Genomic DNA, 26,208 nt, shown 5'->3' with positions numbered 1-26,208 from the left:
TGTGATCAATTAGTTTGAGAATGCACAGCGACAGCAAAATAGTGATTGAATTCAATAGTGCGTATTCAAAATTTTCGTTAAACCATATTCAAACTCATCGAAGGCATGTTTCCATCAAAAATTGTCAAATAATCTAGAAGGTTCAAGCGTCCCACTATTTTGAACAAACAACGCAGGAGTATCATAAACTGAGCCTATTCTGTCCGATGGATGCCCCACCATGGCCGTGATGATGCTAGGCAGCTCAACACCGTACCTCTTTCCGTCGGCTGGAAAAGCGAAACAACGTAAAACTTGCCAACTTGCTCCGTCTTACGCTTTAAGCTCATTTAAATCTCCATTAGCATTTAGATGGTATCACATAGTTTCCGCCAGCATCATATCCTGCTCTACATACTGCCACAATCGCATCAGCAGCAGCCGCCAGCCTCCCGGTTGCACAGCGGTTAATTCGGACTATAACATTTCAGGCCAGCAAAATCCTTGTGTATGTCAGAGGGATTCTACAGGAACGCTCATTATGCGCCCTTCATTGTCCCATTGTTCCATGGTTCAAAAGGGATTTTCCTGCCTGACGGCAGCAGCCTCCCTTTAACCAACTAGTGGCAACCAACGCCACCGGCATGGCCGGCACCCGTAGAAGCAGGAATTTTGTCAAAAGATGATGGTTGCACTATTTTAGTTAAGAGTATCTCCCGCTGTGTGTGTGTGGACTTTGGTAGTGTCCCGCAGCATCGTCGAGAATGCCAAGTATTGTTCGCTTTGATTTCAGCTAGAGAATCTGGTCATCACAACAAATTCGTTGAGTTTTTTTTTACAAAAGAATATAAAATGAGTTGACATTTGGTTAGTGTGAATACCGGGCAACTCACTGGAACAATCCGTTCCCAGCCATCTTAGCAAACTGCAGTAGAATCACTTGGCATAATACGGAACGGTGATGGCGACTTGCTCCGCCAACAATCCACTCGTCAATTAGGCAGCATCACACTGATGACAACCCCGTCATGGTGCTGGCTGTCACTGATGCTTGCTAGGGGAAATACACGCATGGGAAATGCTACTCAGCTTTGTTCATACCCCACATTCTCCCTCTTCTCCGAAAAAAAAAAAAGTTTTCTTACTAGCAGGCTTGTTATTTTTACGCTCAAACCCTCAATTTCGTTCTTTTCATCCTTATGGCACCAATGCAACAAGATACACTTCAAGATACAAGAATTAAAACGAATGGCCACATTTACTTTTTTGTTTAGTAAACGCACTTTTGTTAATATCGAACCTATATCATTTGATTGATAACTTGCAATGCTAACCGATCATCTATGGGGTTTTGCCGAGCTCCAATAAAAATAACTACAAAACACGCAGTTGGGTGATGCGTCTTCTCTCCTTCAAGCGCACGTCTCGTTATGTAGCCGGCCCTGTTTTTCTCTCACTCAAATCAATCGTTATTCACGATTGCGAAAATTCGACGCATTCAACGAAAACGAACATATTTTGTAAGAATTATTTGTCAAAAAAGAAAAAAAAAACAAGAGATTAACGAATTTGAGATTTATCAGACTAAAGATTCCGTATATCATACAACTCCACTTTCAATGCTTCAATGTGATGGTACAGATGGACCATATATAACACACAAATGTCCTTCATTATACAAAAATAGATTCTACAAAACGAGTTCGAAAGAGGTTCTACAACATATTTTCAGTAGATATGTTTTCATTGCGTACTTCGAATTTTAAACTGTTTTACGATATGCAATTTTTATGGGCGGTTTTCATTACACGTCCCTGCATTTTCCTCACGCACAGCTTTCGTCAGTTATCACGCAACGCCATTTACTCTAGACGGGTTTCTTTACACATCGCTGCATTTTCCTGATGCAAACAATTTTCGGCAGTTTTTCAATAACGCCATTTCCTTGGACGGATTTCATTTCACGTCCCTGTATTTTCCTTATGCAAAAAAATTTTCGGCGGATATCCAACAACGTTTTTACCTTGGACGGTTTTCACTACACGTCCCTGCATTTTCTTTATGCAGAATAATTTTCGGCGGTTATCCAAAAATGCCTTTACCTTGGACGGTTTTCATTACACGTCCCTGCATTTTCCTTATGCAGAAAAATTGTCGGCGGTTATCCAACAACGCCTTTACCTTGGACGGTTTTCATTACACGTCCCTGCATTTTCTTTATGCAGAAAAATTGTCGGCGGTTATCCAACAACGCCTTTTCCTTAGACGGGTTTCACTACACGTCCCTGCATTTTCTTTATGCAGAATAATTTTCGGCGGTTATCCAAAAATGCCGTTTCCTTGGACGGTTTTCATTACACGTCCCTGCATTTTCCTTATGCAGAAAAATTGTCGGCGGTTATCCAACAACGCCTTTACCTTGGACGGTTTTCATTACACGTCCCTGCATTTTCTTTATGCAGAAAAATTGTCGGCGGTTATCCAACAACGCCTTTACCTTGGACGGTTTTCATTACACGTCCCTGCATTTTCTTTATGCAGAATAATTTTCGGCGGTTATCTAAAAATGCCGTTTCCTTGGACGGTTTTCATTACACGTCCCTGCATTTTCCTTATGCAGAAAAATTGTCGGCGGTTATCCAACACCGCCTTTACCTTGGACGGTTTTCACTACACGTCCCTGCATTTTCTTTATGCAGAATAATTTTCGGCGGTTATCTAAAAATGCCGTTTCCTTGGACGATTTTCATTACACGTCCCTGCATTTTCCTTATGCAGAAAAATTTTCGGCGGTTCGACACGCCATTAATTTGCCCAACCAAAAACCCGAGCAAAAAACCAACCCAACCAACCAATGCCGCGAGTATTTTACGGCAACATTCACAATAGTCAAACACCTCTACCATCATGCACATCAACCTGTTTGCATTTACCGTTCAACCGAGCGACAACACGAGCATGTACGATCCGAAGAATCAACGAAAGCGCGACCATCCATGCCGAGCAAGAACATGAAGAAACATGCATGCAATCATCGACCGACCACCTATCCACAGCGTGCTACCAGTCGACAACAAAAATCAACCACGTCACCGCGCCTTTGTTCATGTGTTTGTGCTAGAACCAAGGCTAAAACAGAACGCGGTTGGAAAAACAAAAACTTTCCGCGCTCTAGCTTTCGTCAGGAACCGCAGAATTGCAACACCCACTTCACTGTGTTTGCAGCACCACCACACACTTCACACACCAAAACGATTTGTTTTCTCTCACTGTTTTTATGCCAAGTGATTCTACCTATTTTATGATTAACTTGTTATTGATCATGATGCACTCCTGGCAGGATCGCCAATGTGAATACCGGGCAACTCACTGGAACAATCTGTTCCCAGCCATCTTAGCAAACTGCAGTAGAATCACTTGGCATAATACGGAACGGTGATGGCGACTTGCTCCGCCAACAATCCACTCGTCAATTAGGCAGCATCACACTGATGACAACCCCGTCATGGTGCTGGCTGTCACTGATGCTTGCTAGGGGAAATACACGCATGGGAAATGCTACTCAGCTTTGTTCATACCCCACAGTTAGGACCTTATTTTGTCTGTCTTATACATCTAATAAACTTAATTTGGTTGGGAGCATATATGTAGTGATAATTTATCGAAGCAAGAAAACATACGATTAATCAAGGAAAATGAGCCAAAATTTTGATTTATTTTACATCTGTACACCATGTGGCAGTCACGAAGATGCTTTTTGTACGCCAAGTCTAAAAGTCTGCCGTGGTTCAAAACTATCGAAACAGTCATTCTTCGATAAATAGGGGTTGTATCTGCATCTTTTGAAATATTGAAATTTGACATACACGCGTATTTCGACTGCCACTTGTAGTCTTCCTCAGTATCAGTAATCCACTGAACTTCTTCTTCTTCTTTATGGCTCTACGTTCTCACTGGAACTTGGCCTGCCTTTTGTCAACTTAGTGTTCTTTGAGCACATCCACAGCTATTAATTGAAGGGCATTCCTTGGCTGCCATTGCATGAATTTGTATGTTGTGAGGCAAGGACAATGATACACTATGCTCAGGGAGTCGAGAGAATGTTCCCGACAGGAACGGGAATCCAATCCGCCATCTCCGGATACGCGATCCATAGCCTTAACCACTAGGCTAACTGGAGACCTACTGAACATGTGGATAACGGAACAGTGGATAACTGACACTGAGGAAGATTACAAATGATAGTCTTTACGCGAGTCTGTCCAAGAATAAGCATTATTGTAGGGTTGATTTATCTTTTTTATAGATACTTTCAGCCCTTGACTGGTTCGTCTCTTTCCATTGTAGGGCGTCAAAATCAAAAAGTACAAAACTGATAACACTCAATCGACTTTGTATCTGCAATTATCTGGACAAATACAATTGTTCAAAAAATTACACGGAAAGTACAACAAAACGAATAGAGTTGCAGATTATGTATATCTTACCCGCGAGTATAACTTTCACAAAGTTGTTCGGTACATCCTTGGCAATATCTTTATTTCATCAAAACATGTAAGTAGAAATTGAACCTTCCACAGCAGATTCACGAGGAGAAACATGGTCGATCAGTCAACGATCGCCTCTCGAAGTGGACAGACGCTCGTTTTTGTGCTCGAGGTGGATTGGTGAAATACCAGTAGAAACGAACGATGTTTCAGTGAAAAACAGATTGGCTTTTCATATCCGTGATGGATATGGTGTGTTTTGTCAAAACGTTCAACGTCGACCAGTCGTTGATGGATAGTTACAGCGTACAAGATTTCTGACGAGAAGTCTTCATCCGCTTCAAATGCGAAGAAGCCATGAATTTTGTGCTTGTCAACAATGACCACTTCATCACTGCTTTTCCATTATACACCATGTACCAATTGTGGCTTTGTGCCACAAGCCGACATGTGCCGAGAAAATCACGGGAATATTCTCACGAGCGAGCGTGAGGTGGTCGAGAGGTGGCGGCAGCATTACGATGAGCACTTCAATGGCGACGTTGCAAGTACCGAAGGTGGCGTGGTAACAGATCTAGGAGAATGTGCACAGGACGAAAGACTTCCGGCCCCTGACCTTCAAGAGATTGAGGAGGAGGTTGGCCGGTTGAAAAACAACAAAGCCGCTGGAGCAGATCAACTACCAAGCGAGCTTCTAAAATACGGTGGAGAAGCACTGGTGAGAGCACTACACTGGGTCATTACCAAGATTTGGGAGGAGGAAGTATTACCGGAGGAATGGATGGAAGGTATCGTGTGTCCCATCTACAAAAAGGGCGACAAGTTGGATTGCGGGAACTACCGCGCGATCACACTACTGAGCGCTGCCTACAAAATACTCTCTCAAATTTTATGCCGCCGTCTATCACCGATTGCAAGAGAGTTCGTGGGGCAATATCAGGCTGGATTTATGGGTGAACGCGCTACAACGGACCAGATGTTCGCCATCCGCCAGGTGTTGCAGAAATGCCGCGAATACAACGTGCCCACACATCACTTGTTCATCGATTTCAAATCGGCGTATGATACAATCGATCGAGAACAGCTATGGCAGATTATGCACGAATACGGATTCCCGGATAAACTGATACGGTTGATCAAGGCGACGATGGATCGAGTGATGTGCGTAGTTCGAGTATCAGGGACACTCTCGAGTCCCTTCGAATCTCGCAGAGGGTTACGGCAAGGTGATGGTCTTCCGTGCTTGCTGTTCAACATTGCGTTAGAAGGTGTAATAAGGAGAGCGGGGATAAACACGAGTGGGACGATTTTCACGAAGTCCGTTCAGCTGCTTGGTTTCGCCGATGATATTGATATTATTGCTCGTAAATTTGAGACGATGGCGGAAACGTACATCCGACTAAAGAGTGAAGCCAGGCGAATCGGATTAGTCATTAATGTGTCGAAGACAAAGTACATGATGGCAAAGGGCTCCAGGGAGGAATCACCGCGCCCGCCACCCCGAATTCACATCGACGGTGATGAAATCGAGGCGGTTGAAGAATTCGTGTACTTGGGCTCACTGGTGACCGACGACAACGACATCAGCAGAGAAATTCAGAGGCGCATTGTGGCAGGAAATCGTGCCTACTTTGGACTCCGCAGAACTCTACGATCGAATAAAGTTCGCCGTAACACGAAGTTAACCATCTACAAAACGTTGATTAGACCGGTCGTCCTCTATGGGCACGAAACATGGACCCTACGTGCAGAGGACCAACGCGCCCTTGGAGTTTTTGAACGGAAGGTGTTGCGTACCATCTACGGCGGAGTGCAGATGGAAGACGGGACTTGGAGAAGGCGAATGAACCACGAGCTGCATCAGATGCTGGGAGAACCAACCATCGTCCATACCGCGAAAATCGGGAGGCTACGGTGGGCGGGTCACGTCATCAGGATGTCGGATAGCAACCCGACTAAAATGGTTCTCGAGAGTCATCCGACCGGAACAAGAAGACGTGGAGCGCAGCGAGCTAGGTGGGTCGACCAAGTGGAGGACGATCTGCGGACCCTACGCAGAGTGCGGAACTGGAGGCAAACAGCCATGGACCGAGTGGAATGGAGGTGACTACTATGTACAGCAGTGGCCACCCCGGCCTTAGCCTGACCGGTAAGGTAAGTACCAATAATGGCAATATAGTGACTGTCCATATATCAGTAGCTGGGAATACACGCTACGTGCGCGTGTTCGATCTACCGCCAGAAGTATTCGATGCGGACCTAATAGCAGTAATGCAGAGGTATATAAAAGTTAAGCGTACCGTACGTGAACGATTCCCGGTAGAATTTGAACTCGACATGTTAACTGGTGTCCGTGGTCTCTACATGGACATTGAAAAAGAGATACCGGATATTCTCTATTTCCGCAATTTGAAAGGTAGAATACATTACGAAGATGTAAATTGAAGTGTTTTGACTGCAAGTCAGATGCGCATTTCAAAAAAAGTTGTCCGGTAGTGCGAGAATGACAAGATGCGAAAGTGCAAAAACAGCCGAGAGGCAGTGCTTGAGACTGCTCATCGAGAAGAAGAAGATATAGACGCATATGTCGCAGCAGCAGTGGCCGATGCGGATTCACACAACAGTAAAACAATAGACGAGAAGAGATAGCAGAAAACAAAGAAGATGAATGCTAAGCTACAACGGTCGTTCGATACGGATCGAGATTCGGATGTTGCGATCAAAAACAAAATGAAAAATAATCACAATCCGTCGTTGAGTGACTGAGCAACATCGAGCATCACCGATCGTCAACATCGAGCAGCTGCGTAACGTAGAAAAGGAAACGGAAGAGCAGCTTGGCGCAGCTACACTTGAAGATGGCTGGAGGAACATCCGATCCGCCATAGGCAGTACCTTGGCTGCAGCACTAGGTATCGCAACTCCGAATCACAGATACAACTGATACTACGGCGAATGTGAACAGTTGAAAACCGAGAAGAATGCAGCATTGGCGAGAATGTTGCAATACCGTACGAGGGCAAATGAGGCACGTTATAGACAGGCGCGGAACAGGCAGAGCTCAGTCTTCCGGATAAAGAAGCGCCAGCAGGAAGAACGAGATCGCGAAGCGATGAAAGAGCTGTTCCGCGCTAAGGACACACGAAAATTTTCGAGAAGCTGAACCGCTCGCGTAGAGGCTTTGTGCCACAAGCCGATATGTACCGAGACAATCACGTGAATCTTCTCATGAGCGAGCGTAAGGTGGTCGAGAGGTGGCAGCAGCATTACGCTGAGCACCTCAATGGCGACGTTGCAAGCACCGAAGATGGCGTGGTAACAGATCTAGGAGTACGTGCACAGGACGAAAGATTTTCAGCCCCGATTCGCCGGTCGAATCGGGAATGGTGGCGCTATGCCATCCGGAAGCGCTTGCAAAGTGATAGAAGTTAATGAACGGAAGAAATTTTGATTAATTGTTAGTTATTTCGCGTGTGAGTAAAACAGGAAAAAGTAGTGCAGGTGTTTTAGAAGACGACGCGGTCAGTTTCCATGCAATATTTCTCTGTTCGTCGCGTTGCTAACTGTTCAAATTTTGGAGGAATGGCCTTCTTTCACATTCTGTTCGTTTCCGCGTTTATGATCGATTAAGACGGTGAAAAATGTGGAAAAGTTAAGGGCAGTACGCCATTTGGCATAGAGAAGCAAATTATTACTTGAAGAAGTGATTCTGGTGGATGGTTTATAAAAGAAAAGCGGCCCGTGATTTTATTCTCACTTTGGCTGGAGAAAATTTGATTCCGCTGGCAGGCTATGCCTTCCAGAGAAAAAAAATGTGTAGTTTTTAGTGCATCTGATAACTTCAAAAATTCGGGACAAAAGACGTGAAAAATGTTCGTGTGGCAGTGTATTTTGAATTATTCAAAAATTGTAAAATTCAACTTAGAGTCAAATTATTTGATATGACGGTGTGGCTTTGAATTGAGTCAAAGGGTGTAATCATTACACTGTAATGCCAAGCTGTAATTAACATCCGGAAAAGACAATTTTGCTTCCCTATGGAGTATAAATGAAAAAAATTGGAGGCATTGACAATTCGTCGCAGAAACAAACTCGCAAAGTAAATGTTGCCGCGGACGGATGTATACTTTAACCGCTTGTGAAGAATATTAATCAAGACAATTAGATGATCGGCCTTGGACCACAAAAACCACACAACAATTGGTGAGATCTTTCCAATATTATTTATTTATGAATATTTCTACTTCAGTATATGTACGTTTGTTATATAACTACAGATAAGTTGAAAATTCGCTATTTTCAACATCCTTTCATCTATTGGAAGCTGCTTCAGTTCTGGGCTCTTTCTAAGTTGATGAAAGGATTTATAAATGCTTGCAAGGACTTGGCCAGGTGTGTGAAGCTGAGTGGATCTATGACATTGTAGATAGTAGCGACATCAGCAATGTCAATGAATATATTCAACTTTGCAACTCCATCCAAGATTTGTGCAAGTATTCATGCTATGCTATGCTATGCTATGCCATGCTAGGACGAAAGATTTTCAGCCCCTAACTTCCAAGGGATTGAGAAAAAGATTGGCCGGTTGAAAACCAACAAAGCCGTTGGAGCAGATCAATTACAAAGAAAGCTTCTAAAATACGAAGAAGAAGCACTGGTTAGAGCACCACACTAGGTCTTACCAAGATTTGGGAGGAGGAAGTATTACCGGAGGAATGGATGGAAGGTAGTGTGTCCCATCTACAAAAAGGGCGACAAGTTGGATTGCGGGAACTACCGGGCGATCACACTATTCAGCGCTGCATACAAGATACTCTCTCACATTTTAGGCCACCACCTATCGCCGATCGCAAGAGAGTTCTTGGGGCAATATCAGGCTGGAACGCGCTACAACGGGCCACATGTTCTCCATCCGCCAGGTGTTGCAAAAATCCCAGGCACGTTCTCCTCCATTTGGGAAATTTGTGCCCACACATTACTTGTCCTTCGATTTTACATAAATCCGCGTATGATACAATCGATCATCGAGACCAGCTATGGCAGATTATGCACGAATACAGATTCCCGGATAAACTGATACGGTTCTTTGAGGTAAAAATGGATCGAGTAATGTGCGCAGTTCGTGTATCAGGGACACTCTGTAGTCTTTTCGAATTTCGCAGAGGGTTACGGCATGGCGATGGTTTTTCGGGCATGCTGTTTAACATTACTTTAGAGGGTGTAATAAGGAGAGCGGGAATATACAGAAGTGGAACGATTTTCACGAAGTCCGTTTAGCTGCTTGGTTTCGCTGATGATATTGATATTATTGCTCGTAAATTTGAGACGATGGCGGAAACGTACATCCGACTAAAGAGTGAAGCCAGGCGAATCGGATTAGTCATTAATGTGTCGAAGACAAAGTACATGATGGCAAAGGGCTCCAGGGAGGAATCGCCGCACCCGTCACCCCGAATTTCTATCGACGGTGATGAAATCGAGGCGGTTGAAGAGTTCGTGTACTAGGGCTCTGATCACCAAAATCCAGAAGAGAAATTCAGTGTCGCAACGTGGTAGGAAATCGAGCTTACTTTGGACTCCGCCGACTTTAGACTACAAAAAACGCTTATTAAACCGGTAGTCCTCTATGGACACGAAGAATCAACGTGCAGAGGACCAACGCGCCCTTGGAGTTTTCGAACGAAAGTTGTAGCGAACCATCTAAGGCGGAGTGCAGGTGGAATACGGGACTTGGAGAAGGTGAATGAACCACGAACTGCATCAGCTGCTGAGAGAACCAACCATCGTCTACACCGCGAAATTCGGGAGGCTACGGTGGGCGGGTCACGTCATCAGGATGTCGGATAGCAAAACGACTAAAATGGTTCTCGAGAGTCATCCGACCGGTACAAGAAGACGTGGTGCGCAGGGAGCTAGGTGGGTCGATCAAATGGAGCACGACCTGCGGACCCTTCGCAGAGTGCGGAACTGGAGACACACAACCATGGAGCGAGTAGAATTGAGACTACTCCTATGTATAGCAAAGGTCACTCAGGCCTTTGTCTGACCGGTAAGGTAAGTACGTCTGGCAACGGTGCCACGGTAGGCCCTGACGTCGAGAATGTCGAAGAAGTGCCGTCCATCAATCAGAACGTGGTCGATTGGCGATTCCGGTTGCTGTGGTGATCTTCAGGTGTAACGATAATGGAAACTGTGCTGGAAAAAGATGCTACGAATGATCAGTTCTTGGAGGCGGCGAAATCAATGAGGCGTAGGCAATTTTCGTTCGTCAGCTGGCGAGTGTTGAACTTTCCAATCGTCGAACTAAATTCTTCCTCCTGGCCTTCCTGAGCGTGTAGATCTCCCATGATTATCTTCACGTCGTGGCTTGGACAGCGGTCGTACTCGCGTTCGAGCTGCGCGAAAAATGTGTCCTTTTTCATCAGTGCTTCCGGAGTGAGGGCTGTACAGTACACGTTTATCATACATACATTTATTTGTTCAACATCATTAAGACAAGACATAATCAACAATAGTACGCCACAATACTCGGTTTGTGGCTGCCGCTCTCCATCCTCGGTCGCGCCCAATGCTCGCCAAGTCACGCTCCACCTGGTCCGTCCATCGTGCTCTCTGCGCTCCACGCCTTCTTGTGCCAACCGGATCCGTTGCAAACACCAGCTTTGCAGGGGTGTTGTCCGGCATTCTTGCAACATGCCCTGCCCACTGTATCCTTCCAGCATTGGCCACCTTCTGGATGCTGGGTTCGCCGTAAAGTGCAGCGAGCTCGTGGTTCATCCTTCTCCGCCACACACCGTTCTCCTGCACACCGCCGAAGATCGTTCTTAGCACGCGTCGCTCGAAAACTCCGAAAGCTTGTAGGTCCTCCTCGAGCATGGTCCATGTCTCGTGCCCGTAGAGGATCACCGGTCTTATTAGCGTTTTGAACATGGTGCATTTGGTGCGTGGGTGAATCTTTTTCGACCGCAGTTTCTTCTGGAGCCCGTAGTAGGCCCGACTTCCGCTGATGATGCGCCTCCGAATTTCACGACTCACTTTGTTGTCAGCCGTCAGTAAGGATCCGAGGTAGACGAATTTCTCCACCACCTTGACAGTATCCCCGTCTATCGTAACATTACTACCCAGACGGATCCGGTTGTGTTCGGTTCCGCCTACCAGCATGTACTTTGTTTTTGAGGCATTCACCACCAGTCCGACCTTTGCTGCTTCGCGTTTCAGGCGGGTGTACAGTTCTGCCACCGTTCCAAATGTTCTAGCGATAATGTCCATGTCGTCCGCAAAGCACACAAATTGACCGGATTTTGTGAAAATCGTTCCCCGGCTGTTGAGCCCGGCTCGACGCATCACATCTTCCAGCGCGATGTTGAAGAGTAGACATGAAAGTCCGTCACCTTATCGCAGTCCCCGGCGAGATACGAATGAACTGGATAGTTCACCCGAAACCCTTACGCAGTTTTGCACATCGTCCATCGTTGCTTTAATCAGTCTAGTCAGCTTCCCAGGAAAGCCGTTTTCGTCCATGATTCTCCATAGCTCTGCGCTGGACGATACTATCGTATGCCGCTTTGAAGTCGATGAACAGGTGGTGCGTTGGGACCTGGTATTCACGGCATTTCTGGAGGATTTGCCGTACGGTAAAGATCTGGTCCGTTGTCGACCGGCCGTCGATGAAGCCGGCTTGATAACTTCCCACGAATTCATTTGTTTTAGGTGACAGACGACGGAAGATAATCTGGAATAGCACTTTGTAGGCAGCATTCAAAATAGTGATCGCCCTGAAGTTCTCACATTCCAAATGGTCGCCTTTCTTGTGAATGGGGCAGATTACCCCTTCCTTCCACTCCTCCGGTAGCTGTTCGGTTTCACAGATCCTGACTATCAGCCGATGCAGACAGGTGGCCAACTTTTCTGGGCCAATCTTGATGAGTTCAGCTGCGATACCATCCTTACCAGCTGCTTTGTTGGTTTTGAGCTGGTGAATGGCATCCTTAACTTCCCTTAGCGTGGGAGTTGGTTCATTTCCGTCCTCCGCTGCACCGGCGTCGTCGTTCCTTCCGTTGCCGTGGGCTCCCGTGCCTACGTTCTCCACGTCGTTCAGGTGATGATCGAAGTGCTGCTTCCACCTTTCGATCACCTCACGTCCGTCCGTCAAGAGGCCTCCGTCTTTATCCCTGCATATTTCGGCTCGCGGCACGAAGCCGTTGCGGGATGCGTTGAGCTTCTGATAGAACTTCCGTGTTTCTTGGGAACGGCACAGCAGTTCCATTTCTTCACACTCCGCTTCTTCCAGGCGGCGCTTTTTCTCCCGAAAGAGGCGGGTCTGCTGTTTCCGCTTCTGTTTGTAACGTTCCACGTTCTGTCGAGTCCCTTGCTGCAGCATTACCGCTCTCGCTGCGTTCTTCTCCTCCAAAACCGTTCTGCACTCTTCGTCGAACCATTCGTTCCGTCGATTCCGTTCCACGTACCTGATGGTGCTCTCGGCTGCGTCGTTGATGGCTGCTTTCACTGTACTCCAGCAGTCCTCTAGAGGCGCCTCATCAAGCTCGCCCTCGTCTGGCAACGCGGCTTCGAGATTCTGCGCGTATACTGAGGCGACATCCGGTTGCTTCAGTCGCTCTAGGTTGCACCGTGGCGGTCGCCGGTACCGTACATTGTTGATGACGGAGAGTTTTGGGCGCAGTTTGACCATCACCAGATAGTGGTCGGAGTCGATGTTGGCGCCACGATAGGTCCTGACGTCGATAATGTCGGAGAAGTGCCGTCCGTCAATCAGAACGTGGTCGATTTGAGATTCCGTCTGCTGTGGTGATCTCCAGGTGTAACGATAAGGGAGGCTGTGTTGGAAAAAGGTGCTACGTATGCCCATATTTTTGGAGGCGGCGAAATCAATGAGTCGTAGGCCGTTTTCGTTCGTTTGCTGGTGGGCGCTAAACTTACCAATCGTCGGTCTGAATTCCTCCTCCTGGCCTACCTGAGCGTTCAAATCTCCTATGATGATCTTGACGTCGTGGTTTGGGCAGCGGTCGTACTCGCGTTCGAGCTGCGCGTAAAATGCGTCCTTGTCATCATCAGTACTTCCGGAGTGTGGGCTGTGCACGTTTATTATGCTGATGTTGAAGAATCGGCCCTTGATCCTCAACCTGCACATTCTTTCGTCGATCGGCCACCAACCGATCACGCGCCTCTGCATATCACCCATCACGATGAAAGCTGTTCCCAGCTCGCGTGTGTTGCCGCAGCTCTGGTAGATGGTATGATTACCTCTAAACGTTCGCACCATAGATCCTGTCCAACACACCTCCTGCAGCGCTACGATTCCGAACCCGCGGTCCTTCAGTAGATCGGCGAGTATGCGGGTGCTCCCAATGAAGTTGAGAGATCGGCAGTTCCACGTACCGAGTTTCCAATCGCAAGTCCTTTTTGGTATCGGTTCGTATTATTCTGTTGCTGATTTTCCGTTACAATGGTTTTTTACGGCTGGCTCGTAGGGCCTGACACCAACCCCCTACTTTCCGGAGGACCATAGTGCACAGTTGAGCTTAGAGTCCTTCCCTGGCACTCGGACGTAGATGAGCCGCCCCTAACATGGGGATCAGACGCTGTTGTGAGCCGCTCCTCCTGGAGAACAGACGCTCAGGTTTGCCGAAGCAAACCCCCCCTTCCCAGTCAGCCTAAGACCAAAGTTCCCACCGGGGTTGGTTACCCGATCTTTCCTAAGGTTGCTCATAGTTTCCGGCCGGTACCGCGTGGAGGTAGGGATAGGAGTTGCTGGGCAGAGGCTAGTGGATCACAATGGGATCTGAATTGCGCAGCATACCCAGCCTTTACCGTGCCACACGTTTATCATGCTGATGTTGAAGAATCGGTCCTTGACCCTCATCCTGCACAACCTTTCTTTAATCGGTCATTTATGATCATGCGCTTCTGCATGTCGCCCATCACGATAAAAGCTGTTCCCAGATCACGTGTGCTGTCGCAACTCTGGTAAATGGTATGATTACCTACCTCTAAACGTTTGCACCATAGATCCTGTCCAACACCTCCGGCAGCGCGAATATGCGGGTGCTCCCGATGAAGTTGAGATAACTAAAGTTCCCTTTCAATCGCAAGTCGCTGTGGTCGTCGCCATTAGTATCGTTTCGCATTCATCTCTTGTTGATTTTTCGGTGCTTGTATTTTTACGGCTGGGTGGCAGGGCGTGACACCAATCCACTAACCTAGGGAACTGGGCTTACCTTTCCTTGGAAGCTACGATTTCTGCATTGGTATTACCTTCAATTACATAGCTAACTTCAAGTGTCGTTTTTGTCATACTTCAATAGTTATGGCCTCTGGTTCCAGCGCAAACTCGGAAAGACATTTGAGGATGAAACATCCGTTGATTCATGTAGAAAATGCTTTAAAACACGATACTTTTTAGATCAATTCCGAGCCGGTTCGTTCGTCGTCAGCGATGTCGAATGCAATAAACTTACGTGTGACATTGATTTTCAAGCCACTCTCTCAAAAGTGCCTCACAAAATATGTAGAAGTTACTCTTAGGATTCAAAAACAACGATTGATCGATATGCGTCTACTAAAAAAATTAAAGATGGTATGTAAGGAGTATCATCTGTTATCCCTAGTTGAGGACCCGGATTTCAAAAAGTTTGTAAGCATGCCCTCCTGCATAAACTCTATGTGTCATGGCATAATACAGTTGATTGTGTGTTATCTTTGATGTGATGTAGAGCCAAATATACAAGTGACTACAAAAAGGGTTATATGTACTAACTTAACAAAATGAAGTCAATGATATTTAGAATTCAGGATAATTTGGCACCTGTTCTTTAAAACTGGATAAAATATGAAAATACCCGAGGTGGTCACGCAGTTATTGCATTTCCCTATCATCCACAAGTATGAGTACACGTCCCTTCTCTGCAGTATGAGTATCTTAAGTCTCTAAGCTAAGAAATGAGTGACAATGCCACCCAAGTATATCCCAGATGCATCAGCATTAGCATACCAACCAATACGGTACAGCTTCGTCTGCCTTCACTTACTATGATGGTGCTGTGCTGGTAGTTACTGCTCGACAGGGGAGAAAGACTATCAAGAGGCAGACGGTCGTATATGTGGGTAAGCGACTGGTAAACTTTTTCCCCAAATGCATCTGCCAGATAGGTACCACGAGAGACTAACCTAGAACAATTTTGGGCTCCGTAATAATGAACCCAAAATGCTTTTGCTATTGGCGTTGTTGAAGCAGTTGGGAAGCGTTAAGGCATAACCCAATCCCACTGCAGTGTATCCGAGTAAAAAAAACCTAGAATCCAGGTTCGTAACGGCTTGTACGGCTTAATTCGCACAACCTGACGCTGCTGGGATGCTGTCCCATGTCTGCCTGATGCAATAGAGTTTTGTACACAGCTGTAGCTGCTATTCCCTCGTAACAGACTACCCTTCACCACCCAATTTGCAACCAGAGCCAGGACCAACTATGTGTTGTTATTGTTATGATTATGTGTTCTGTTGCTGACTCGACAGGAATCGTTCCCCGCATCTCGCAGTTCGCTTCACCGTACATACTCAACATTCCCATTGATGCTGAGGCGAAAGTTTTTACTTACCGAGACATGTTGTGCTTCTGGCTTTGTACCTCTGCTGCAGAATTGAGCATTTTCAGGGGCAATATTCATTAAGGAAGCGCTGTCGTTGCATACGGAAGATGCAGCAGTCGCCCGCTTGATTTGCCTCCAGAGCCACCAGGTTACAAACTGCGGATGATGATGGCGGCAAGATAATTAATAAAAGGTGAACAAACTTCTGCTAATCCGATGATGAGCTTTTTACCTAAGTGAAGCGCAAAAAGTTTCAACTTACATTGTTACTTTTTTTTACATATTACTACTTCATAATTGATCGAACAAACGCCGATTTTTGTACAGAATTTTGGACTTCAAGGTTTGCTTCGGCGAATTTAGCTCGAATATTGATACGAAGCAAAGGCAAATGAAATCGTTCAAAAATGATCACCGGACAGCGGTACTGTGTAACTCAAAGGAATGCTGCTGGTAGTAATTGTAATATTTTTGGAATTTCCTTTGCGATGTCCGATTGATTACGATGGTAACTAGCACTCCAATCCTACTGTGTGTAGTATTCGTCGTGAAGCATTGTAGAGAAAGAGAGGTGTTTGCCTCGAGCGGGGAGACGCTATGCTGACGATGTCTTCGCAGTAGTCAAAGAGCGGCATTTGTCCCAGACGCTTGAACTACTATATTCGCGACATAGAACCATCACGTTCACAGTAGAGCAAGAAGCAGACGGTAAATTACCTTTATGCAATTCAGTATCATAATTTATATTTTATCTAACTCATTTTGGTATCATAATGGCCACTTTTTCCGAACTGGTTCATTATGCCACTGCACTATAGGCCAGAAATCAAAATTTCGCGACGAAATTCAAAAAAGTTGTTTTTTTTTTTAAATCAATCAGTTTTCATATATGTATGATTGTTCGGGCTATGCTTGATTGTATACCGACTGATTTTTTCGATTTGTAACAAAATTTTATCGTGTTTTGTATGGAGAAATTTCTTATAAGTGAAAATTCTTGATTTTAACCAATATTAAGAAAAATGTGAGTTGTGGTTAAATATGTACCCAACAAATATAACGCCTACATATTTTAACCCGGGAGTGATCGCGTCGTGTACTGGGTACACGCACCATGAAAAATGCTCGCATGTGGTACACATCGTGAGCGGGGCGTCGCTGCAGCTAGTCAAAGACGCGACTGCTCGAGGGTTAACAGCAAATTTAGTACATTTTGCATTTTTGATGCACAAATTGCGATGTCTTTAAGTTTAAATTAAAATTTTACAATATTTACTTAAATTTTACGGTTTATTTGCCAATGTATTCAAAAAGTAGGAGTATTTGACCGTATTCGACATTGAACCGATCTAGCAAGCTAGTTGAGTCTCTTTTTTTTTCGGATGCTCCCGGACTTTTTTGCGGGAAGTTGCGGGAAACCAAGATAGAATGATTTTAGTGCATGCGTTAATTTAACAATTTTTTACGCTGTGCTTCAATAACCATACTAAGATAGACTTTTGACACTACGACGAAATCTATTCATGGCTTGCGAAACAGTAACATAGCATAACTGCTATTATCTTGGAAGGTTTCGTTTCAGGTAAGACTGTGATTGTAAGGGTTCAAATCAATACCACACAATTACTCAAAGTGCAAAGTTTCGGTACATTAATTCGTGTGGTCAATTATGATTTTTAATAAGCTCAATTTATGTATAGATGGGAAATTCGTTTTTGTTTGGTGAAAAAAAAAATCGATGCTCAGGTATTTCAGATGTCCGGCATTTCGGAGATGAACCAGTCACCGGCTGAAAATCTCGATAATAAAGATATGCATTCATTCATGTCCGGCATTTGGCCGCATGCCGCTTGGCCGAATTATGTTCAAAATAATTCAGAGACCCCTTTTCACATTCTAGCGGCCAATCTGGTCATCATATTTTTTTTCCTTCTTCTTTCCTCCAATCATTGACTATTTTTTCTAGTTTTACAATTCAGGGATTGTGGAGCGGACCTGGTGTGATGCTTAGAACACTTGACTAAATATCACGCCGAGGACCTGGGATCGAATCCCACTTCCGACAAACTCGCAAAACGTGAGTTCTTCCTTCGGAAGGGAAGTAAAGTGTGGGTCCTGAGATGAACTAGCCAAGGGCTAAAAATCTCGTTAATACAGATAAAAAAAATCAGGGATTAGTTGGCGTTCAAACTGTCAATATTTTATCAGAGATTTTTCCTCCTTTTAATCATAGGCGATTATTTTGAGTTATACTGACGTGGAGAACAGTGGCACGATTGTTTCTTCTTCAGCCGAACGGCATTCAGCCAAATGACGTTCAACCAAATGGCGTTCGGCCAAGCGGCAAACAACCACTCGGCCAAATGACTCGGAGCCGGTATTTGAACAATAAATAAATTTTATTCGCTCTTCGTACATATGTATGTGCGTACAAGTGGGATAGATGTATTTGCTATTAGGAGAAAGATTCGATTTTCCTTATAATATTCAAAATGCCGTGTCATTGATTGGCTCGGTAAAGCACTTGTGTAGCACATAAGGGTCGTGAGTTAAAATCTCACTTGAGCTGTGGATTTGTTCCTAATTTCACTAATAATGTATCCATCTGTACGTATGTACGTTGAGTTAATTTAAAATTCTAATTGATCACACGGATTGATAAAAAAAAACTTTGCACATAGAGTAAGTCTGTGATCTTAATTTAAAAGCTTATAATCACATTTATATCTGAAACAAAACTTTCCAGAATGAAAGTTGTTTGTTGCTATGAATATTGTTTCGTTAACCATAAAGTCATTGCGTCGTAATGGCAAGAGTGGATGATTATTGAAGCACAGTGTGAAATATTGTAAAATTAAAGCAAGCACTAAAATCACTCTAACTTGGTTTCCCGCAAATTCCCGCAAAAAAGCCCGGTGGCATTCGAAAAAGGAGAGTCTCAACTAGCATCCTAGACCAGTTGCATGTCGAATACGGTCGAATACTCCTACTTTTTGAACACATTGACAAATAAACCGTAAAATTTGAGTAAATATTGTAAAATTCATTTTTTAAACTTAGAAGCATTGCAATTTGTGCATCAAATATGCAAAATATACTAAATTTACTTCTAGGAAATGTACGCGTTATTTTTTTTTTTTGCACGTTTTTCACCACAAATCACATTTTTCTTAATATTGGTTTAAATCGAGAATTTTCGCTTATAAGAAGTTTCTCCATACAAAAAATGATACAATTTTGTTACAAATCGAAAAAAAAACAATCGGTATATAATCAAACATAGCCCAAACAATCATACAAAAATAAAAAATGATTGATCTTAGAAAAACAACTTTTTTGAATTTTGTCGCGAAATTTTGATTTCTGGTCCATAGTGCACTGAAATGAGTTGCATAATTATGAACATTATGCAACTCGAATAAGTTACATTATGGAAAAAATCATTGCATATAACTTTGTATGGAGCTCGTTGCAAAACTCGCTTTTTTCAGCATTCATCATATTTATCCAACTCGGCAAGCCTCGTTGGATAAATGTACGACTCGTGCTGAAAAAATCAACTTTTTGCAACTCGTTACATAAATAACTATTCCTCGACTTGATGATCTACAGGAGGGAAGATAACAAACTTAAATTTGGAATACATATATCGAAAACCAACTTCGACGGATCGATGTATAACATCAGACTCAAATCACTTCGGAGTCCAGTAAAAAGCAGCGTTTCACTCCATTCGCCTTGACGGAACTCTTTGAGAGAATTGCTCTGTGCGTGAAAACATTTTTTTTTAACATGGGAAAGGATAGGAGCTGCATTTTCAAATGCTTCTAAAATATTTTAGGGACTTCAGATTGAAAAAAGAGTTAATGTTTTGCAATATACTTTCAATTAGCTACACTATAACTGGTTTTAGACAAAATGTTTTTAAATCACAATGTTATGTCTATAATATAGCGTATCAAAATCTCATTCGATAACATTAAGAACGTTTTGCTTAAAAAAATTTCTATAAAGAATTAGAAGCATTTGAAAATGCAGCTCCTATCCTTTCCCATGTTAAAAAAAATTGTTTTCACGCACAGCGCAATTCTCTCAGAGAGCCTCCGTCAAGGCGAATGGCCTATCGTCTCTATAACATACCTATGGAGAGAGAAGATTTCGTAGGGGAGCGGAACAGGATTCACAAAGCTGCAGAGTTGAATGGGTACGAAAAGGAGTTTGTGGATAAACTTTTAAGAAAACACGAGAGGAAGAAGCACAGCAGTAATGCAACGACACTTAGACCGGAAAAGGAGATTGTAAAAAGGATCAGCCTTTCTTTTTATCCAAAGCTCACCAACCCAATCCAAACAGCCCTCAGCCATCACGGATTTCAGTTAGGGGAACAAGAGCAGCAACACCTTGAAGTATGCACTGAAAGACAGTCCCAACAGACGAAAAATCGGGAATTTGCCAGATACCGTGCCGAAACTGCCCCACCGTGTACATTGGGAAAATACAGTCGAGACTCTTATAAGATCACTGGTCGGGGGGCGCAATAGGAATCCGCTTAATAGGAGACTAAGAGCTTATGGGATTTCGGCATTTTGGGGGTGTGGCCTATTATCTCGGGTGTGTTAAGAGTTAGCGCAATACTTTCTTCGGCAAAGTTTTAGGGCTTCATAAGATCTACCATTTAGAACTTTGGTTCATATGATTAGTTGGCAATTTGGCCGCTAGAGGGACCATCAACAATTTGATGCTAAATTGCACTACGGGAACCATATCAGGTTGTCAAGCAAACGTTACGATATGCGACAGCTCAAGAACCTGATAATCTGGAAGGTTAGTGTCTTCGGGAAAGTTGTTGGGTACGCCAATAACTTACTGACGATGAGTTGCGAAGTTCGAAATTCCTCCACTGGGCGGCGCTAGTGAGCAAGTAAAATTTCAAAACCTCATATCTCAGAATCCCGATAACTTAGGAAGATGGTGTCTTCGGCAAAGTTGATCAGTATGACATAAACTTACATAAAAATAAACACTTGTTTCGCAATTCTGCCACTAGGCGGCGTTTACCGGGTTTTTTCGTCTTTTTTCGATTTTTTTGGCGGTTTTTCGGCTTGGCAAAACTAGTGTCGCTCCCCCCGATAACTTAGAAAGTTGGTGTCTTCGGAAAAGTTGATCAGAATGACAAGAACTTACATAAAAATAAACACTTGGTTCAAAATTCTGCCACTAGGAGGCGCTAGTGAACTTTCAAATTTTAGAAATCTCATAGCTCAGAATCCTGATAATTTAGGAAGTTGGTGTTTTCGGCAAAGTTGGTCAGTATGACATAAACTTACATAAACATAAACACTTGTTTCGTAATTCTGCCACTAGGCGGAGTTTACCGGGTTTTTTCGCCTTTTTCGATTTTTTGACGGTTTTTCGGCTCAGCAAAACTAGTGTCGCCCCCCCCCCCGTTAACTTAGAAAGATGGTGTCTTTGGCAAAGTTGATCAGAATGACATAAACTTACATAAAAATAAACAATTGTTTCGCAATTCTGCCACTAGGCGGCGCTAGTGAACATACAAATTTTAGAAATCTCATAGCTCAGAATCCTGATAACTTAGAAAGTTGGTGTCTTTGGAAAAGTTGATCAGAGTGACATAAACTTACATAAAAATAAACAATTGTTTCGCAATTCTGCCACTAGGCGGCGCTAGTGAACATGCAAAGCCGAAAAACCGTCAAAAAGTCGAAAAAAGACGAAAAAACCCGGTAAACGCCGCCTAGTGGCAGAAATGTGAAACAAATGTTTATTTTTATGTAAGTTTATGTCATACTGATCAACTTTGCCGAAAACACCAACTTCCTAAGTTATCAGAATTCTGAGCTATGAGATTTCTAAAATTTGCAAGTTTACTAGCGCCTCCTAGTGGCAGAATTTTGAAACAAGTGTTTGTTTTTATGTAAGTTTATGTCATACTGATCAACTTTGCCGAAAACACCAACTTCCTAAGTTATCAGGATTCTGAGCTATGAGATTTCTAAAATTTGCATGTTCACTAGCGCCGCCTAGTGGCAGAATTGCGAAACAAGTGTTTATTTTTATGTAAGTTCATGTCATACTGATCAACTTTGCCGAAGACACCATCTTCCTAAGTTATCGGGATTCTGAGATATGAGGTTTTGAAATTTTACTTGCTCACTAGCGCCGCCCAGTGGAGGAATTTCGAACTTCGCCACTCATCGTCAGTAAGTTATTGGCGTACCCAACAACTTTCCCGAAGACACTATCCTTCCAAATTATCAGGGTCTTGAGCTATCGCATATCGTAACGTTTGCTTGACAACCTGATATGGTTCCCGTAGTGCAATTTAGCATCAAATTGTTGATGGTCCCTCTAGCGGCCAAATTGCCAACTAATCATATGAACCAAAGTTCTAAATGGTAGATCTTATCAAGCCCTAAAACTTTGCCGAAGAAAGTATTGCGTTAACTCTTAACACACCCGAGAAAATAGGCCACACCCCCAAAATACCGAAATCCCATAAGCTCTTAGTCTCCTATAACGCTCACCCCTGTCTAGTAGGAGTTCGTTTAATAGGAGTCCGTTTAATAGGAATTCGTTTAGTAAGAGACTCGACTGTACGTCGTAGATTCAAAACTCGTCTACGCGAACACAAAAACGCAGTAGAACATGAAAGAACCTGTGATTCAAGTGTGGCAATGCACACCGTGACCAGTGATGCTACATTTTTTTCGGTTTTCATCTGTGATTTTGATCAAAAAAATCTTTTTCATCTGTAGGAAAATCAAGAAAATCTTAGTAAAAATTTGTGATTGGGTAATGTCTTCAAAATCGAATTGTGTTGAACAATTTGCTTAAAAAAGATAAAAAACACAAAAAATGTTCATAATATTTACAATTGTCACCTAAAATATACCTAAAAACAAGAAGATCATCAGAAACCACAATAACGTCGAAATCAATCTGTGTGGGGTGAGACGGCAACAGCGTATGTCACTCCACATTATGTACTCGGGCCCGATCACTGCTGTCCGATGAGAAGCGACGAGTCAGTCGCAGTAGAGAGGTTCGTGCTGTCGGACGTGTGTTGTCACCCGCGGCAATGCACCGGCGTATTGGGTGATTCTTAGTAGCGGTTTAAAGTTGCACATTGGCGTCCGTGACAGGTTTTGTCATGTTAGCCGTTTCAATCATGGCAATAAAATCGAATATTCACAATCACAAGAAATCACCCATTGCGCTAACAAAAATCTTGATCGACCAACACGAAGAATATTGCAGAAGTGTTAAGTGACAAAAGTGTAAACAACGGCAGGTAAGAAGAGAGTGAATTGAGCGAGGGGACCGCCCTGGCGCCCGCCTACACAGTTAGAAAAAATCACCGACTTCGGTAATGTTTTACCGAAATCTCAACCGTTAAGTTTGTTTTACAGGAAAAAATCGGTAAAGGTAGCAACTTTTACCGAAGTTCATTAGAGTTTGACAGATAAACGATAACATTTTACCGAAATTTGTAATTTTTTTACAGAATTTCGTTAAAAATCCATTACCGAACGCTCAGCGGTTGAGATTTCGGTAAAAACTACCGAACGCGATTAGCTGTGTAGTGTGAAAAAATGGTTGGAGCGGTGCACACTAAAAAGTATTTACCAGTTTCGGTTACAATTTTTTACTTTGATTTTTTTTTTAAATTTTCGATAAGTATTGTAATTTTATTTAACTGTGTTAGTCACAGTATTGACATAGACTAATTTCAAGACCTCGATGTACCAAAGAAAACGATCAAATTTTGTGTGTCCAGTCCGGTACCCAATAATATTCATAACCGTGTATTTTTTTCCGTGTAAATTGCCTTTTGTGTAAATTATATTTAGCGTGTTACACTGATCTGACAGCTCTGAGAGTGAGGGACTAAACATAAATTACGTAAAGTGGGTACCCGAGGATTGTTCACAATCTGCGAACTTGACTGCGGAAAAAATCGCAACCATGACGCCGTTGGTATTGAGGCGCCATTAAAAATGGTTTTGCATGAATTTTGACAATATAGTTTGGCATTCTGTGTATGAAGTACGCAGAAGATTGAAGTTTTCAACCTTTCTCATCATGTATGATGGATGATGGTTGATCTGGATCAGCAACATAGAGCGTGTTAAGAGGATCAATGTAGGCGAGTTTTGAGGACCGCTTGGCTAAAAATTTAAAGCGTGTTTTGAGGACCGCTTCGTCGTAAACAAAATGCGAGTTTTGAGGACCGCTAGATAGTAAATAAGAAGCGTGTTTTGAGGACCGCTTGATGAAAACTCAGAAGCGAGTTGAGAGGACCGCTTTATGGTAAACCAGCAGCGAGTTGAGAGGACCGCTTGGTGGTTTAAAAGAAGCGTGTTTTGAGGACCGCTTGGATATGAATTTCGAGAGATCGCATAAGTTTTCACCGAACTTACTGTCATTCCTCACACAGTTAGAAAAAATCACCAACTTCGGTAATGTTTTACCGAAATCTCAACCGTTAAGTTTGTTTTACAGGAAAAATTCGGTAAAGGTAGCAACTTCTACCGAAGTTCGTTAGAGCTTGACAGATAAACGATAACATTTTACCGAAATTTGTTATTTTTTTACAGAATTTCGTTAAAAATCCATTACCGAACGCTCAGCGGTTGAGATTTCGGTAAAAATTACCGAACGCGATTAGCTGTGCATCCGACCCGACATGCATCCCAGAAGTTTTCCTTTTCAGTCCGACGCTGTGCCGACAATAACGCCTTTATCCCAGTGCGAGCAGTCAGTGCGAGCGCGCCAAATTTTGCGTGAGTCAACATGTGGTGTTGGTGGTTAAGGTGAAACTGTACGCTAGCCGCTGTTAGTAAGACAAATTGTTTCGGTAATGTCGATCGACTTTTTTGCGAAAACGCAAACGGGAAAGCGTTTGTTCTCAATTTAGTCAAAAATTTTGGGTTTCAACTGCACGGAGAATATTTGCTGAAAGCAGTAACCGCACGGGTACAAATCCGGGATTTGTGTGGAAATGGTTTTTGTTTTCACAACGGAGATGTATTTTTGAGTCCCATGGTGAGTCCGTCTCATCTCACCTTAAGTTCCGCTAGTAATGCACTTAAGGTGAAACGGGACGCTGTGTTATTTTTCCTATCTTGCCTCTCTTTCTAACAATTCGCCTCGCGATTTTGAAGATGGTAATCTCGAGTTCTATCGCACTGAAGCTGCTGAAAAACAATCAGCATATGCACTGCAAGTGAGCATACACAATGATAGGTTTTTGTTACAAAATATGAAGTAGAATCTTAGATTACCATCTTAGTAGCAACAGAGCAATGGCGGATATTTCCTCGACCGTCTCGTTCGCCCTTAAGTTTGAACGATGCTCATTCTTCGGTTTTCTTCCAAATTCACAATAGTAAAGTAGCGCTTAAAGCAAGTTAAGAAGAACGCTTGAAGTTTAATTGGAATCATATTTGGAAAACCGGTTGAAGATAAATACGAAGCGAGTCGAGATGAGTATGTGACGATATATTCAAAGGTTTATTTTTAAAAACCGCGAATGAAGCACCATTTGATTGTGAATTGGAGGAAATTTTCGGTAATTATTGCGAGTTCTACCATAAGGATTTACATGCTTTGAACTGGCCAAAGTGAAGCGCGTGAAACAGGACAAAAACAGCGTGTTGAGCGAATCGCTGATAACGTTACGTTCTGAAACGCGAATAAAGCAATGCAGTGCAATATTTCTTTTTAACATAAGAGTTTCTGAATTTTATTTTGAGGGTTTTTATAGAAGCAACTGAAAAAATAATACCTATAAAAACTGTTGGTTATATTTGAAGATTTTCTAACTTTTAATAGTTGAGAAACAAACTAGACATTATTATGTAACCAATATGTATGCTTTCTGAAGATCCAATAGATGTTTACAAATGATGAATACAATTGTGTAAAGGAGCTCTTGCTTAGTTCCAGAGGAAACTTTTGTATTTTTATTCTAGCTGAATAAAATAGTGCATGTTGAGATTGATATCAAGGTGAATAGTGTTGCATTAATTTCCGTTCACACACAGTCTCTTCAGAATTAATGTCATGTTAGTAGTGTTGAGCAACGGATGTGATCGATAAGCGAATGAAGTAGA

Source organism: Aedes albopictus, chromosome 1 (assembly GCF_035046485.1).
Source record: "Aedes albopictus strain Foshan chromosome 1, AalbF5, whole genome shotgun sequence".
In the NCBI taxonomy this organism is placed as follows: Eukaryota; Metazoa; Arthropoda; class Insecta; order Diptera; family Culicidae; genus Aedes; species Aedes albopictus.
Note: the sequence above shows the minus strand (reverse complement) of the source record.